General features: G+C 45.5%; 1 protein-coding gene across 2 annotated transcripts in view; it reads left to right on the top strand.

Annotated features, from left to right (window-relative positions):
- Positions 1–15,779, top strand: part of MYO5B (myosin VB) — a 1,021,014-nt gene that overhangs the window by 933,342 nt on the left and 71,893 nt on the right. The window lies entirely within an intron of this gene.

Below are 15,779 nucleotides of genomic sequence, written 5' to 3'. Positions count from 1 at the left end.
TGCTATGTTTAGTTAAAATACATTTGTAAAGCATGACCCATAAGCGTATGCTGGAGCCGAGGATATTGTTACAATATTGGGGACTACCCACATACTAGCAGAGGAAACTTTGAGGATAAGGCTAGGACTTGAGAGCCCTACAGAAGGTAAGATGTTCCTCAATAAGGCAGATTTCAGCAAGGACGCTGTTCCAATGTTTGATGCTCATGTATGAAAAGAAGCGAACACTCATTTCAGATATCTTGGATTGTGAAAGAGCCAGTAGGTGAAGGGGAAACAGATCTAAGAGCACAAGAGGCAATATAGTGCTTGAAGAAAATTGTAATAAAGCGGCCCATACCTCTGAAAGGCATGGTGAATGAGACGCATACTCCTAAAAATGATACTTTTGGATAGAGGGAGCCTGTGCAGGCTGTCCAGGAGAGAAGATATGTGAGAATGGCTTGGAAAATTTAAGAAAAAGTGGGCAATTGCACTTTGTGTTCTTTTAGGCCTTGCAATTTGATAAGAAGTGACACCGAAGCATATAGAGTTTTGAAGGAGTGCTGAGAGAGGTCATGAGATACAGCCGGGGTCCAAACCCAAGGCGGAGGAAGAAGGGTGGGAACTGAGCGCAGTCTGAGAACATTTTGGGGGATAAAACACAGAATACAGAGACTGAGCTTGAAGGTCCTAAGTGAAGTGTTTTGCAGCGCGGTCACAATATGGATGGCTCAGGATCAGAACAATTAAGGCAGACCTGGAGGCGAATATCAGGAGTATGGCCAGCCTTATGAGTGGCTAGAGCAACTACCTGTGTACATCCTAATGTGACTAGAGACTCAGTGAATTCGGAAGTGGCAGGTTTATCTAAGCACACAACCCAAATATTAAGTTTGACAGTAATGGCAAAATTAGATGCGTTGCATTTAAATGGCATGAGAAAGTCAAGAAATGTATACAGAATAGAGATAGCAGCTGCTGTGAGGGGGCAGTAGACGATGGTTCAAGCAAGTGTGCAGGACAAAGATATGATAATTGTGAAGCCAAGCAGTTTAGTACCAAACAAAAGATTTAATACCGAGAAACTCAAAGGTGTTCCTTGCAAAGAATAGCTAAACCGCTGCTCTTGCCACAGGGACATGGGCAGTACATAGCCAGTTACCCTGATAGGGAGGTGGTCACCCGATCTGGATTGAACACTTCATGTATCCATAATTATGTAAAAAAGAAGAAAATCCAGGTTATTGTCTGGAATAAAATCTCAAATTTCAATGTTGTGCTTACCCAAGTACCTAGCATTAATCAAAGTATAGCATAGCCGGATATCAAAGTAATTCTTGAACAACAGAAGGTGTTCAATCAGGATGAACCTTGATCCTGTAGGGGGTGAAAAATTATAGTTGGGACAGAAAGATCCCAAAGTCTCTCAGTAAAGAAAATGTAAGGGAAGCAGAGGCTCCCACAAAAGCAGAGCCTACTTACTGAAAGCTCAAGGCTGAGACTAACATGATGGCTGGCGTTGGGCACAACCCGTTACGGAGGGGCAAACCTGGGTTTGCCTTAGTCACCCCGTCGAGGGCAGTGAGCAGCCCTTTGTAGGACAGAGACATCAGCTGTTCTCGGGAGAGCAGAGCCTCATCAATGGCAACTGAATGAAGCAAGGTAAAATGAAAGTAAGAAGGGAAGAGAAACAAAAGATGAACTGGAACTCAGCAACTCCTGGTGGACTAACTTGAAAACTGGGTTGATCAAGAAAAACCAGCTAAACGAAATGTGAGAACAGAATTAATAACAATTCAAACTAAAGCAACAAAGCAATCAACCGAGCTTCTAAATTAACAAAAAGAAGCAGGACGGGAGGGCCAGGGCCCCTCAACAAGTACAATGTAACAAAGATGGGAAAATACAATTAACAAAATAGAGCAGGCTTTGAGGCTTACCTGTGTGCTGAACAGCAAACAACCCAGTGTATCAATGCTGCTAGCAACCCTTTGTAGGGCAGACACTTCAGTTCTTCTAGGAGGTGCCGAGCCTCTTCCGGGCAGCTGAATAAAGTGAGTTCAAATTTTAAAAACAAGGTGCGGAAACAAAAGAGAAACTAGCGCTCAACAACTCCCAGTCCTCTCTTTTCATAGCGATTTACTTGTCAGTAGAATTAAAAAATCTGTTATGAGAATAAATCGTCCTGTGGCTCCTTAGCAACTTTTTTCATTATGTCATAGAGGTTGTTAGAAAATGAATAAATGCCTTACTATTTACAGCCCGGTGTTTCAGAAACGGCATCTCTCTAGCGATCTAGGTTAGTTGTTGAGCGTCTGCAAAAGAACTGTTTGAGTTTCAACCTCTCTTTTGAGAAGAACGTTTTGGAGAAGGTAATTCTCATCATGCAAATACCCTGCCCTTAGTCAACTGGTTTACTCCTCGGTAGCGAATATTGGTTCTACACTTATTATATGAATGAAAATTCCAGGACAGCATAGTGAGTTGTGTTGGTGTATTAAGAATAAGAAGTATCACTCTCGGTCCAAGCTGGATCTGCGTTATAGCGGTCAAACGTATAATAAACTTGGCTTGTATGGTGCCCCGTAGGGCTCAATATGGTTTACTTTGATGTTTAAAGTATACGTTAGGTCTCTGAGAAACATCATCTGGTGGCACAGGTTGTAGCCTAACCATAATGTTCATGCAAAACAAATCTTTACATGAATAGCCCTAAATATGGTATCTAGACTATTTAAAACATGTCTTCAGTTGCCAGATGGATGGAACAAGATGTTGAAGCTTAATCTGTCAAGAATGAAGTCTTAAAATTCTCCAAGGGAATTGCAAGATGTCTTAAAAAAAAGTTGGATAAGCTCCAGGAAGGCTAAAATAGTTGCCTTTTTTCCTTACAAGTAGGACTAAGGTGTTTTTCTTTTACTTAATAAGCTTAGCCATCAAACCTAGAAGTGTTTTTTAAACCCCAGATGCCTAAAAGCATGATGCATCAGCACTCATGAACTCTACTAAGGTGTAGAGTATCTGCTTGAGCCTCACTGTTTATCACTTAAAGCATGTGCCTAGTTTGGTCCAAAAACAAGAGACATTTGCACAAACAAGCCTGTGCTATGATGGGTATAACCAAGTATCCTGAAGGCAATCCTTATTGTAGGGACCCTTGATATCTTGGGCACTGCTTTGTACAAGTCAAATGTCACAAAAGTCATTTCAGATGGAACCAGCATTCTCAGGAACTTTAGGAATGAGATTCCAGATCTGATAGACTTTACTGAGGGAAATGAACCAGAGAATCATCAATGGGAGGAACTCATTTACTGTTGTGATCATTTTCAGCAAATGGATCTTCATCATGGCTCCTTCATCAGCGAATGACATTTGTCGATTCAGACTTGATGGGGCCATTGCCGGAGACAAATGAGCTGCAAGAAAGTGGTGTGAAGTTAACTTTTTCCACAGGGCCACATTTCCAGCAGCAGGCTGGCATGGCCCTTCGTGACCTAGCCTTACTTTTAAAAAGACCAATTGTAACATTTGCACAACTTCTTCCTGAGAAGTTGACTAAATATATAGTCTTCGCAAGAACCTTCTAGTCCTTGTTCTTTAGTTGCCTAAAGTTCCATGGTGGTGGAGAGGGCTGCAACTTGTAAAATGTATTACATAACTTCTCTTTAACATTGCTTTCTTTGAAAGTGAGACCCTCACAATAATTTCTCCAAGGAGTTGCTGCATATGTGTGGTTATCGCAATGAGATAAAGATTCTTAACTAGCACAGCATGATAGCTTTATGTGCCATCTTTATTTAAAAACACAAATGCGGGACACCACGCCTTTGATAATGGCTCTTTACTTACTTGAAAAACATAAATCTTTGACAGTTTTTAATTTTTTGTCCTGGTTGTAGCTTTGTACAGCAGGCATCAGGGCTGTACAAGCCCGGATGAAAGAGTACACGAAATGTATGCAAAGTTCATATGTCTTTTGGGAACAGCTTGGGTTTAACTTTGATTATAATATCCAAAGAAGGTTGTTAAAGGTGGAAACAGCATACATATATCTGATTGGACTATTTGACAGAGCCATGCCATATCAGGCATGGGAGAACCATATATGCAAGGAGGTAGAGAGGGAGAGCAAGGATAGAAGGGGATAATGAAATGTGACCAACATAGGAGTTGCTCGTATACAAATACAAATATTTTGCGATTGCTCTACAAAATCAAATGAAAATAAATATTTAAATGTAACAGTCCCGGTGCCCCGAAAATAGACAAAATCACTTGGCATGATAGCTGGCATGACTTAGCACTAAAAAAGAGGAAAATATCCAGTGGAAGAACAGTTTACTAACCTTGGATACCAATATTTCTGATGGATACTGTTTTGGAACTTACATCATTTTTATCCAACAAGGGAGACCTTAACCCCTTCGCGCTGCAGGAATTCCGCCGCGGCGCTGGGGGGGTTTAGGGGCAGTTGCGGTGGCGCTGTGCTCGTGACGGAACCACTCCGTCACGAGCCACGGGTGAGCTGTGCTCATGACGGAGTGGTTCCTTCACGTCCCCGCCCACTGCGCTAATCGCCCGCACAGGCGGGGAATTAGCGCCGCGTGGGCGGAGCGGCCGCCAACGGCCGCAGCATGACGGAACCACTCCGTCATGAGCACACGGCACCCGTGGCTCATGACGGAGTGGTTCCGTCATGAGCGGGGAAGGGGTTAAACACATATTTTGAATTGCAAAACTAACAAAAGTCAATTCTGATGATAATGACATCTTAGGACTAAGCAAACTGATGAACAAAAAGCCCCAAAAATCATGGACCTGAAAAAATATTGAAAATGCAAAAGCTGAGGTTACGTTTAAGGAAATAACAAGAGAGATTAGGGTTGCAGTAGAATATCAGAGGAATATGACAAACAAAAGACTGCAGAGGTGAAAATAAGTCCAGAAGAAGGTATGGAGCAAATATAAAAAGAGTGACTAGGGAGGAGAGAATAAAAAGGAGGGGTAAGGGTGCAACATTTGTTTAAAGAAATAAGGCACCTCTGATATCATAAGGAATAAACGGGGAGATGGGAGGGAAGTGGAGAAGTAAAACAACTACAGTTAAGTATGGCAATTGCAGAGAAAAAGAACGAGGTCAGGGGCAGCACTCTCCCCCCAGAAAGTAAAGAAAAGGACGGAGAATAGGATCTCAGTTAATAATAAAGTTGCTGGAAAAATGTGTGACACGAAACTCAGTTGTTGGGTAGGATCCTTTATCCTGGTCAATAGAAATCACTTTGGAACATTTGTAAAGAAAGGGTTATCAGCATGAACTTGTCACACCTAGTTTCCCATTTCTTTCCTTGAGATCCCATAGTGACATTGTTTGCCAAAATCTCTCTGCTCTCACTTCTTTGTTCTGCTCAGTTTTCGCTGATAATCTTACATTATTGTGTAATCTCATGGTTTTTTTTCTCCTATGTCTATACTTGTCTATGTAATTATGGAACCTGTAACTCACTGATCCTCATGTACAGCGCTCTGATACCTCCGGGTCTAGCCAGCGCTATATAAAACTTTGCCAATAAATAAATAAATACTTTGGTGGCAGTAAGACCCTCAGGATCTAAATCTTCCAATTAAACTTCAGATATAACCTGCAGTCTCATGACTTCTGCGTGGTGCCAAGACACCTGTGTGGGTGTCTGTCATGCCTGGAGCCATAGACCGGGGGTATTTAAATTCTGCAGAACAAAATCAGTAACCATCAGGACTACTGCAGTTATCAATTAGACATTTGTTTGCCTTGTTTGAGGTCAGATTTTATTTTTTTGGGCAATAGAAAAAATCTAGCAAAAACCTACACTTCAAAAAAATCTTGAGCAAATTTATAGTCTTTAAAATCAAAACCTCAATCTCACAGAAATAGTTGCCATCAGACATTTAAATATTTTAATGTTTAAATGCTAAATTCGCTGAAAACAACGAGAGAGTGAAGGAAAAAACAGCAATATGGGCCACTCTTAGTCCCCCAAAACATTATAATCAAAACAACGAAAGAGTGTAACTAGAAATCATTGGTAGAGCACAAAAAACAGAAACTAAATAGGTTTCTAAAGAAAGCCCACACTCACCAACCTGGTTGGTGACATGCTTCATCATTGGGCCCACCGGGAGAGGCCGAGTGCCACCCCGGTGTGCTTCGACGCCAGAATTACTGCGGAGCTGGTTGTGTATGTGGTGAGAAGTGAACGTAATTGTTAAAAATGTCTAGTTTGTGTCAAAAAAGAAACTTTATTAAAAGCCAAACAGACATGTATAAAAACAGAGTGTGGGACGCACAAGCTGAATAAATTGTTCAGCCAGGTCCCTTATGGGATGGTCAACATGTTTCTGCCTATGTGTTAATTGAAACTGGCATTCGTCAGGACCAAATTAGGGAGTGAGAACCTCGGCGGTATGGGCGCGCTAAGGCCTACCCTCACCTGAGGCTATAAGTGTGAAAAAAAGGGATTTTTTTTTTCTCTATTTATATTTAAAAATTATTAAGGTGACTCCCTCAATGGAGAGGAACCGAGTTTATTATGGGGTGTAGTCAGGATCTACACCATGGGTCTCGGGAGGGGGGTGGAAGCTACTTTGGCACACCGCCTGCTCAGCTAGGCACCCGCTCGGCACCTATACGATCCCTCGGTAACCGGACCCCGATGGTAAATGCTAAATTCAACTGACTCACTAGATATTTTGAGATTGTGTTACCCTAATATTCCAATTACTGCCCTAACATATCTTTATAAGGGGATATTTGTAGTTTATGATCTGGAGTATATTTTATTTAGCAAAAAATGCTTTTCTTAGTCTGTTTTCACATGCTATCGGAACTCATCTACATACATAGCTTGTCATGTATGTCTTGCACAACAAAAGGACATCCTAGAGCAGAAAGTGGTGGAAATGGTGGTCGGGCAGGCTCCAACATCCTGCGGTCACGGGTCGGTGCCAGGGAGCGTAGTAGCCATTAGACATGTGGACACATTTCAATGACGTATGGGATTATTGTACCGGTGCAAGATGTTTCATTGGATAAACAAGAATTTGTTGATTGTTTTTTTAATACTGAACCCCTAACTGCGCGTGGACCCGTGTCGCAGGGAGGAGGCACAGCGCCTGGTGCTACTAATATTAAATCTCAAATTGATTGACTGTATTTCTGCATCAATGAGCACATGTGATCATGAACTTCCAGGCGCTTTACTGATTCCCACTTCTGGGAATACCTGGCGCAGTCGCTCCACAACACTTTAATCCCGCTCTTACTGGCTTTGGTTTGGATTTGGCATTTTACAAACATGAGATATGAAATCATGGGTCTCAGTTCTCGGGCACAGTGTTGTCACCGATCAGAAGGCCCCGCCAATGGACATGTTCCTTTCAGGGCCAGTGTGATGAATGTGTCTGACGTGGTCTGGGCGAAGAGACAATCGGCCCGCAGTGCCATTGGCCGCTCCCTTCTCGTGGCTGGCCTTTGAGCGGGGTCTGGTTCTCGCCACAGTGCACTTGCTGGTCAATTTCATTTCCTTTCTCACTGCTTATTACAAGATGGAGCGTTCTGTTATTGTGTTTGCACATTTTGAATCAGTGGTATAGTAAGGTTGCCAAGAGGCCCAAAGCTGTCATGGAACAAGGCGTCCACTCTCCCGCTGTTGAGGACTAAAAACATCCCTAATTGGGGTGCAGAGAGCTCCTCGCAGCCAGTGCCGCCTTAACGCATGGGCATGCTGGGCAGTTGCCCGGGGGCCCCACGAGCATAGGGGCCTCACGAGCATAGGGGCCCCATGCAGACCAGACTTTAACTCTAATTTTCCATTAAACATTTGTATTCCTGTGAGCGGTTCTGTAGGCAGAGCCCTGTGCACTGCTTTGCCCAGGGACCTATAATGCTGTTAAGATGGCCCTGCTCAAAGCCCTCGGGCCCGGTGCAACTGCACATGCTGCACCCCTCTATTGGATGGGCTGTGCAGTTTAATCGATTTCCCCCATAGTGTTGTTTGCAAGCTCCTGCTCCTCGTACAGTTCCTGCCCACACAGTCTCAGGCCTCTAGACGCTTTTCTGAGGCCATTTTCTGTTCTCGTATATTTACAAAATGAGCATGGTACTGTGTTTTTTAACTCTGTTCATGGTAATTGCTTTTCGTCGCCTGAAGCGCGTGCAGCAGTTCTGGGTCTCTCGCGGGCTTGTTTTGCTCCGTCTCAGCCAAAAATGAAATACTGCGTCGCCGGGTCATTAAACAGATTGCTGCCGTACAGTAGATTAACCATTTGGCGATAAAGATTTGAGAGCATAACTTCACTGAGACGTGGAAAGAAAAATGCGCTTCAGTTTCCAAAAACCAATTTTTTAATATTGCTTTATTAAAGCAGTAACATCCCGGGGTGGCCCTGTTCTGGTCCTCAGCCATTAATAAATGCCAGGGAGGCCCATAATAGGGAGGATAGTTGGTCCACAAAGGCATCGAGTGAAAAAATACTAACATTAAAGAATTCGCAATTGCTTTGTGTCAGTCAGAAATCTTTGCTCCTTGAAACCCTGCGCCTCTAATTTACTGGGGATTCAAAATCTACCCAGGAATAATCATGGAAATCTACACAAGTCCCACGAGAACACCTTCTCCACTAAACATACTTTATGTTCACACCAGAATAATACTGTTCCTGGTGCAGAAACTCCCTTTTCTACACTTACTTCAACCTTTTTGTTGGAGTAAATCTATGTTTGCAGGTGAAGTGCAAAACGAAATGTAGATGGTATGTAAATGTGCAAGCAGTAAGGCCTGGATTTACAAATTCTTCACACAAGCAACGCCGCAAGGCAAGGAAGGGGAGAAAGCAGCGCAGCGCCATGTTTACAAAGATATGGCGCTGTTCAGCTCGCGCTGCTCCACTTTTCTCTTCATGACGTCAAGGTCAGGTATTTGCACCACTTTCGCCAAAACCCATGTTTACTGACTTTAGTAGATCTGAGTTTGCGTGACAATACATGGATGTACGCACGGAAACGCCGATGTTCCACCCATGTAACCCTCCCCAATGCTGGTAACTCTTTGTAAATGCCATTTAAGCACTTACGTTGCCCTGCGTCAACTTGCGTGATGTAAATTATCACTTTTTCCTTATTTTCCCACAAAGTTCCCTCCATGTTCCCTCCACATCCCTCAACATAGTATTTTGGACATTCCACAGACTCTATGAATAGGTTTTGTGGAATTATGCTCATAGATGGCTTTTTTACATACCCAAGCCAACAGCAGATAAACAGGTTTTGAATAGGATCAACATATTTACCATCAGAATATACAGGAACCACACTGTCCCTTTGTTCGTTGACAACCCAGGGTTATCCATAAGCGCCGAGCCACAGGCGGCCATTTTCAATTTACCGTTCTAGCATGGCAGAATTAAAATGTAAAAAGGATATATAAATAAGTACACATGAAACGTAAATATGGATTCCGGTGCCCAGCAAGATTTGATAGCTGTGCGGCCTTTATGAAATAAAAAATGAGGGATGGGGAGTTGGCTCGGAGGGAAAATGAAGAAAGCATGGGGGAGAGACAGGAAAAACACGGGTGAAAGCAAACATACACTCTGTGCTTAATTTGAGCCGGCACTTAATCATTAACTGCGGCGCTTTTCATGAGCGCCAGTTAAGAACATATTCATTAATGGTAGGCACAGGGAGATTAAGTGATTTGCTCAGAATCACAGGATGTTGAGCCGAGACTGGCACCTGGTTCCCCAGCACCGAAGTTGGCAGCTCTGGTCATTTCGCCACATCCCCCCCCCACCCCCCCAACTTTTGTGGTTAGTAGTTAGTTCTAACAGGAGAAATGGGCTGGGGAACGCTACCTCCTGACGAGAGCCCCTGCACTTATTGTTTTACAAATTAACCAGTGCCACTGTTAGACCCCAGGGAGCTTGAGGGATCTGCTGCTCTCCGTCGGCTCGAACAACCAATACAGTTCGAACTTCAGGGCAGGTTCGGCTCTAGGGCGGTGCGACCGGTGCCACCGTACCGGGTGCTAACTCTTTGAGGGGGCACCTTGTTTGGAAGTATTTTATGGTGTAAAAAGCTCCTGCTGCTGCATTGCAGGCCTCCGCAATTTTCACACAATAATAAAAATGTCAAGATAACTCCCGTGATTAATGTTCTTCCTGGAGAGAGAAGGAGTTTTGTCTAGTGGAAGTTTTAACTCATTTTATGGTAGCACAGAGGGCTAATATGCCTGCTGCAAAGAATGGGTACCATGCAGATCACAAAGTGCATATAAGTTTAAATAGGTCAGTGCTTTTGTGAGAGAGGGGCTTTTGTTACTAGCAGTGTGGATGGTTAAATCCTAACATGGAACAGTGGGCTATTAACTGTCATCGAAGAGCTGCAAGGTATATATTCGGGCATTATGATTTTTTCCTTTGTCTTTTCTTATTCTAATGTTTCAAAAAGGGTTCATTTCGGTTAAAAAAATATATATATATTATTAAATGTAACCCCCAATCCTGGGGTTATGTTTCAAATCTGAGTTTGTGCTTCTTCATACCAAACACTCTTAAACTATGCTGTCTACCAGTATGGATGACGTGACTCGCCGTGTAGTCTTCCGGCTTATGTAACATTTCCTATACACTGATTTACACACATATGGTTGATTGTCTCTGTGTAATGTGTGATTGATGAAAAGGGCTCTGACACCATACACTGTTATAGGTGGCGCTATATAACTAATTAAATACATCTGAGAAAGAGTGGTTATGGAGACTTGAGGGGGCACTGTTAAAGGGTGGTAGTGAGGGAATCCGTGGGGGGGCGCCAACAAACATTGTCGCACAGGGCGCCACCAGTGCTAAAGCCGGCCCTGCTTCAGGGTCATGTATGGGCGCTTTAGGGGCTCATCAACGGTAGTTTCAGGGGTCGTGCTTCAGCTTCGACGAACCTTGACATTCCTAAGAAAAGTAATTGAATGATTTATTTGGTCTCACATCAGACGACCTATCCTGGGGCATTCTTAACCTCTCAATCTTTCCAAAGGACATTCATATTTCATACACGGCTAAATAGGGTCATATGCATGTGCTCACCACATTGGAGGAGATGTCTAGTGGGTAACTTACAGACCGTGGCTTGTAGGTTCCCATCCTGGCTTCGGCATTCGAACACAAAAGAGACATGTCGTGCAAAGGCGCTTTACAAAAATATCGCCTACAAATCGTGTGATTGTGGGCACATCATCTCATATCCGTGTGCCTCACACTGCAAATTTGGGTGGTATACACATTTAAAGCTCTCTGCTGCTCCTTGGAGCTACGATGGTTCTATGGCAAAAACCTCAAATTAAAATATTTTAAATCCTCTCCGATGCTCGGGTCCTCTCCAGGGAAGCCCCGTTAGCCTTTTACAAGGCCGGATGACACGAACGTTGCTACATTTCGAAATAATACTGAACGGCGTTTCCCATCACAAACACAAGAAATGCAATAGAGAGTCTAAACTCGGCAGCCAGGGTGCTGTATCCCAAGCTGCCGAGACCTAAGGGGGTGGCGGTGTGTGCGAGGGGGTCACTGCAAGCACCAGAATGGATCTCTTGCTCAAAGTGAGTCGTAAAACATGCAATAGTAAATTTATGAAGTGTATGGAGTGGCTAATGAAAGCTTTACGAACCGCTTAACTTGTACATTAAATCTGTACATTTTTAATTAAAAAATATGCGAAACAGCGAGTTTGAGTGAAAATCGGCCATCAAAGTAAATGAAAGGCGTTTTATAATATTACCAGCCCCCCCCCCCCCCCCCACCCCCAGGCTACTCAGTGGAGCTGCTCAAACACTGATGGCTTTCGGCTTGGCTCGGCAGGCTTGGTAAATGAGTGACCAGCCCCTTTTTGCACATTTGAAGTTCATTAAATCAGTAGCACATATGTATCCATGTGGGTGTATAGAGCGCAAAGGAGCACATGTAGAAAGGGTAGGGCTGGGGTAAATGACATGCAAGAAGGGAGGCTGAGGATGCGGGGGACCTGTGATCTAAGGTGGAGGAGAGTCAGGGAGGCTAGAGCGGGACATTCTGCGGAGAAAAGGTGATCAAGACGCCGTGTGTTGATCATTTCTTGCTTAAAGAGCAGAGTCTTGAGATATTTTGTGAGGCAGAGGATGGTTGGTACCTGACGCGCATCGACTGGGATGCCTTTGAATGTCCTCAGGAGCAGTAGGAGAGGTGCTGCTACTTCTGGGGATCATTTGCAGACAACCTGTTGACTTGTCTTGGTTAGGGACGACAGGAACAGTGGAGTGACTTCATGACTGTCTTAAAGGTGATGACTGCGGGCATTGGGAACCAATGGAGATTTCTAAGAACTACGATGAGGTGAGCTTCTGCATAGAGGTCATTCTACGGAGTGGACGGATAGGTGTTACCAATGTGCAATGGCACAGATTCCCTGCTCATCATCATAGTAGTAATTGCATCCAAAACGTGGCTGTCCCCTGCAAATGTGACCTTCGGTAGGCACATACAGCAGCTGTACCTGAGGATGGACACTGTTACAAAATGCCACCTTATGTAAAATTTGGCTGTGCACCATCTGGCGAAGGGTCTTTACCCCACCACTCCCAAGAAGGCAGGTACGGTGAAAACTACCAATGCCACTATTGCGACCACTTCACTCCCTGCCTTTATGGAAGCTCTTTCCATACTTGGGCTCTAGTGTGACAAGGTAATGTATTCCAGGGGCTGTAGTCTTGGTTTACATCTGTTGACCTGATTAGACTTGTACATCTCATAATTATTTGTAAGGGAAACGTTGAGGACTGGAGGCAGTGTCCATAATGTCATGGATTGTAGTAATCAGGGATCACCCTACCCACAACAAGGTACGTAAGCAGGAGACTCTTGACAAATACAAGAATCTGACGCCATGAGTCAAGCTCGTGGCAACCACAGTTTCCATGGTATTTGTATGATATACTGGAACTTCAGCTACTCCACAGTGCAGATAAAGATGGAACCCCAGGAAGAGGAGTTGCTGGATTTAGGCTGCGTCTGGCCCTGACCGCGTCAGAGGAGGCCCCACAGGAGACTACATCAATCTTGTGAGGATGTGCGAGCGGGCCGGTGGAGGCGAGTTGCCCCCGGGATACTCTCTTTGCCCCCCCACTGTGCCTTAAGAGAGCGGAGAGGCGGAAGCCTCCCCAAGACCGCGTGCCATTGCCTGACCCCAAGATGGCGCCCAGTAGGCAAGCAGTGAACAGAGAGCCTCGCGTCTGGAGCTAAGTCGGCGGAGGGGGCCAGTGACAGTGCACACTTGTCCCTGCGGGGAGGGGAGCCCCAGAGTACTCGCATCATCCATACCACAGGGCCCCACGAAAGTGGAATAGAGGGGCGTCTCCCCAAGATTGCATGACGATGCCTGTCCCTAAAATGGCCCCTGGAGGGCCAATGGAGGTATGAGGGTCTCATCCATGTGGCTGAATCAACGCACTGAGCTCACTAACCGGAGAGGCGCAGTCTGGGGTGGCGCACTCGAATAAGGGTACCCGCCATAAGCTTGTTGCAAAGGAGAATGCTCCCAGGGGCACTTCGGAGCGCGCTGACAAAGGCTCTGCTGCAGAGGTCTCTGGGACCCCACCATTGCCATCCCCCCTGGCTGGTTCCGGGCAACTTCCCCTACTTTAGACTGTAATACTCTAACTGGGTGATCGACCAGTCCAGAGATGGCAATGTCATAGCCAGAAAAGTGGCCCATATGTTACTGAAAAAGACTCAAACTAATAGACTCTCCAGCTATTTTGCTCTATCTGAGTCCTGCGGGGAGCTGGAAGAGGGGGACCACGCGGCGGGCAGCATGGCGTCAACCAGGGAAGACCTGCTGGCGACTCTGTAGGAGTTCAAGAAGGAACTCGGGGATGACATAAAAGCGGACATTGGTGCTTCGTTCGAAGCTTTCCGTTCAGAGATGGGGTCAAAGCTGGTGTCGCTCAAACTGACGTGGATTCGGTGGGAGCCCGCACCATAGATCTAGAAGCAAAGTGCCAGGAGCTCGAAGGGCAAATGAAGCCTCTGGAAGAGGGAACTTCCAGCCCGACTACCCAACTGCACTCTGCCCTGTTTAAGCGCGAGGACCTGGAGAATCGTTCCTGCAGAGACAATGTAAGAGTGAGGGGTCTGAAGGAGGGAAGCAAGGGACTCGACCTGGAGGCTTTCATGGTGGGTCTCTTCTCCAGTGTTCTGGGTGACGATCCCTCAGAGGTCCAGCTGGAACGAGTTCATAGGGTGGGCCAGTGTATCCAGGGAGACAACAGGCATCCACACAAGACATCTTGGCCAAATTCAGCTCCTTCAAAACTAAGGAGCTTGGCCTACGGAATGCTAGGAGCAGTGATATGGTTACTTTTCAAGGGGCTACTTGCTCACTCTTCCAAGATGTAGCTCCAGCTACGCTGGCCAGCCGGCAGCAGTTCAGACCAATCACGGCGGCACTGAGAGAACTCAGATCAAGTATCGATTGACATATCCTTTTCGCATTGCCTACTCGTTCAGCAATAAACAACACCACTTCTCTGAATTGGAAGGGGTAGCGACTTTGCTTGGCCTTGAGCAATTATCACTACAACCAGCAGCGGCTTTGGTGGGGAGGGCCTGGAACACTCCTCCGAGCGGCACTCACCGGCTCCTGGCAGACCCCTAAGAAGGTCGGCAGGTCGACAAGAGGCTGATTGTCCGTGGCATAATGTCTCAAAGCCCTCTAACACTGCGACTCTCTCCCCCCAGCCTCTTGAACACTCTAAAACTCAGTCCTGTGCTGGGCATGACTTTTCACGGGGGTGCCTCTGGTATGAGGGGTAAGGGTGGCGATGTAATGATGCTATGGGATCCTTTCTGGCAGCGGGCCTGAGACTTGCTTGCTCACTCTCTTCAAGATATGGTAGGTCTTGTCCAAATGCATATGCGGGCTCTGGATGTGGGATTGGACTTGCCCCTAGAGCCACCAACAATCACTTTGGAGACTTTTTAGTTCAAAGTTCTGTTATTTGTTCAGTTGTTTTGTTCTTACCGTGGATCTGACCTTGTGACTCAACTGACAGGGTTGGGGGAGGGGTGGGAGGAGGCGGGGGGAGGGTGGCGGGTGCTGATGAGGGTTCTTTACCATGGCAAATATGCTCTCTGCACTTGTCTTAATGCCACTCAGCTGTTTGTCTTGGAAGGTTAGGGGTCTAAACTCCCCTAACAAGAGGCAACGCCTATGGAAATTCTTGGGGGACCACCATGCCCATATCGTGGCCCTACAAGAAACTCATCTAAAATGAGGCGAAGACCTCCGTCTGTGCTACAAAACCTACCCCTGATTTTCAGGTCCTCGGCCACCACTAAACAAAATGGAGTTGCTCTCCTGCTTCACTCTTCCATTTACTTTTAGCTCCATGACTCAAAGGCTGATAAAGCGGGGAGATTCCTCATGGTCAAGGCAAATCTGATGGGTCGCCACAATTTATGCTCCCAACTCTGGATAGTCAGACTTTCTCTTCACATTCCTCTCAACACTGGAAGGCTTTGCTTCTGGGGACATTCGCTTAAGGGGAGATTTTAATCTTATCTGGGATCCTGTTGTGGACACTACCCAACCACATAGATCAGCCGAAGGAGTCTTTAGCAGGATCCTTAAATCCTTAATACAATGCCTGGGGCTGATAGACAGTTGGAGGACCCTTCATCCCTCTACATGGGACTACTCTTTCTTCTCCCACTCCCACAGATCATACTCTAGG

The sequence above is a fragment of the Triturus cristatus genome, chromosome 2_1 (assembly GCF_964204655.1).
Source record: "Triturus cristatus chromosome 2_1, aTriCri1.1, whole genome shotgun sequence".
Taxonomy (NCBI): Eukaryota; Metazoa; Chordata; class Amphibia; order Caudata; family Salamandridae; genus Triturus; species Triturus cristatus.
This window is presented reverse-complemented; position numbering and strand designations above follow the sequence as displayed.